Below are 3,220 nucleotides of genomic sequence, written 5' to 3' on the forward strand. Positions count from 1 at the left end.
AATATTCTAAGGAAATTCTGAATTTCCTTCTCTCTTTTAAAAATTTTAACTTTGAGGTCTTATTCACTAGACTCTGGTAGAAGGTCTGTAAACTTCTGTTACCTTCAGTGTTTCAGTTTCCCTTCAGTAAAGTTGACTCTGTAAAATACAGAAGTACATTGTACCCTGCTAACTTTGAATTTTAAATTAACAATGGATTTTTTAAAGTACAGCTATCTGCCAGATATTGTATAGCATATATAATTTGCTAGATCTGGCAGTCATAACTTTTGTCTGAAAAATGCTAGAGATACAATTGTGTAATTATGTTGATCATATAATTTATTTCATAAATCAGAACACTTTTGAAAGTACCATTGTTCATATCTATAATTACCTGATGTCAGTAGACGTAAACTAGATCTAAGCTTGGAAACCTGGGTAGTTAGGACTGAGGTAGGAATGTTTGGAAGAAGCTTGTTAAAGGTGAAATGCCGAGCACTGACTATGGTTCTCTGTTGGACCAAAGCTTCTAATGAACACTGCTCCTACTGCCTCTTACCACTAACTCTGGAAGAATCAGAGTTTCTCTGGTATCTGCTAGATGCAGATACTGTTCAATTGAGTGGGGAATGGGAGAAAACAAGTGAATGATAGCAATTGTGTACGGTAATACTTTCTTAATATCATTGCCAAAGAAGGAAAGTAAGAGAGTAAGAAGAAAGCCAAAAGAATAATCATTATCTCATTAATGTTTTCAGTCTTTAAAAACATGTTGCTGTTATATGTATCACTTGAATATGCAGCATACTGGGAGCAGCTTCACAATTTATACTTATTGTACAACAGAATAGAAAGCCACATTGTAACAGATTAGACTGAGGACTGTTAAATTATAAAAACAGTATTACAGATTGCAGTCCAAGAGAATTTGAATAGCATTTAAGGGACTACTTTAAAAAGGCAGTTTCCTTATGGGAGTTACATTTTAAATGTAGTGACCTGAGAAGAAATTTCTGCTCTTTAACCTTGTCTGCTTTTAGATTTATTGATTACGAGGAGGAAACAGTAAAAAATTGTTTTTATTTTGTTTTATATTTTGGTAACTTCCTTACAAGTCTAAAGGGAAAAGAAATACCATGAGCTCTCTAATATCTTTTTGTTTTATGTACCACGTAAGATAAACAGGAAGGAAGAGAGAATCAACTAGAAAAGTTACATTAACAGATAATCTATATTTAGCTAATATTTATATGGTGCTTCTTTGTAGGATATTAACTTTTATAAATCATTCAGCCTTATAAATATTATCACTGGATTATCCACCAAAGACCCAATATAAGTAGTGTGCACATTCAAATCAGAACAGTGTTACAAGGACCAATGTAAAAATATGTGGCAGGATGTAGCGAAACCAAAAGATATAAGACCAACCCCTGGAGATAGTTATTGAATGCTGAAAAAGATAGTTCTGTTTTTGTTTTATTTTGCCCTGAGATGTCTGTCACCTTCCAGTGAAGAACAGTTCTCACTGATGAGCCAGGAAAGACGCAGGCAGTCAAATAAATATGCTGACTTCACCCTCTAATATCCTGCCATGAGTTCCTGTTGATCCAATTCTACAGCAATCCAGAGCGCAAAGGACACAAAGGTAATAACTAATATCAATCAGGTAAGCCTTTTGGGATAAAGAGGGTGGTGGAGAAGAGCAGAGAGTATATCCAAAAGGGAAACATAGGATATATGGTATATATAAATATTAAATATGTCTTAGACACAGGAAATTGTGTTAGGTGTGGGGAAAATCAGCAGGACAGAGTTTAACCTTTCAAAATTGAAAAGTTTATTACATAAGCCTTGTCATAGTTTGAATATTGAGGAGAAGGGGAAGAGCTAACAATGTTATATACCATTCCCTCCCATGAGCACAAATAATGCTTGTTTTTCAACATTCAATTTTTCAGAAAATTTAGTTTCTGTACTTGAACATCTATCCACTAAAATATTTCATGTTTATGACCATATGAATATTTTATGTTATTTCAAAATTGTATTAAGTTTTTACCTAGTACCTATATCAAATATTTAGCAAGACGGACATAGAGATTTCAATATTTCCATAAGCCCTGTCATTCTGAAAATAAACTGTCTTTCACCCATTTCAACTAATCCACAACACAAATGGCTGGTAATTGCTTTAAGCTTATTTTTACCTCACCTTCATATTCACAGTCTAAATGTAAATCTCAATTTTAATCTTTTCCCACTTCCCCAACTAATGCAGGAAGAGTCTCTGATTCATAGTTGCAGATAAATACATAATTTCTTCAGAAGTTTTTTTCAAAAATAAGGAGTATATAGTTTTCTAAAGATTATTTGCATTTCCCTTGAATATTTTAATCCATAACAATGATTTTAAAGTGTTGTTTCTATATACCAACAATAAATAATCAAAAAGGAAATTAAGAAAGTAATTATATTTATAAGAAAATATAGAATAATAGAATATAGAGGAATAAATTAAGCCAAGAAGATGAGAGGCTTATACACACTGAAGGCTTTAAAATATTGCTGAAAGAATTTAAAGATATAAATAAATGAAAAGACATTCCGTGTTCATGAGTAGGAAAACAAAACTGTTAAGTTCAATACAATCACTACCAAAATCGAACAGCCTTTTTGTATCTGTTAATATGATGTTATGTATACCATATATATGATATTGATTCTCTTCTCTTGGGAACTCTAAAATAGCATCAAAGGACACTATCAAAAGATTGAAAGACAACCTACAGACTGGGAGAGAATACTTGCAAACCATGTATCTAATAAGAGTTTCATATCCAGAATATGTAAAAGATTCATATAAGTCAATAACAAAAAGACAAACAAGTTTACAAATTGGCAAAGAACTTGAAGAGACACTTGTCCAAATAAGATATTCAAATAGCCAATAAGAAAATTAAAAGATTTCAACATCATTATTCATTGCTGCTGCTGCTAAGTCGCTTCAGTCATGTCCGACTCTGTGTGACCCCATAGACGGCAGCCCACCAGGCTCCTCCGTCCCTGGGATTCTCCAGGCAAGCACACTGGAGTGGGTTGCCATTTCCTTCTCCAATGCATGAAAGTGAAAAGGGAAAGTGAAGTTGCTCAGTCGTGTCGGACTCTTTGCAACCCCATGGACTGCAGCCTACCAGGCCCCTCCATCCATGGGCTTTTCCAGGCAAGAGTACTGGAG

Source organism: Cervus canadensis, chromosome 4 (genome assembly GCF_019320065.1).
Source record: "Cervus canadensis isolate Bull #8, Minnesota chromosome 4, ASM1932006v1, whole genome shotgun sequence".
In the NCBI taxonomy this organism is placed as follows: Eukaryota; Metazoa; Chordata; class Mammalia; order Artiodactyla; family Cervidae; genus Cervus; species Cervus canadensis.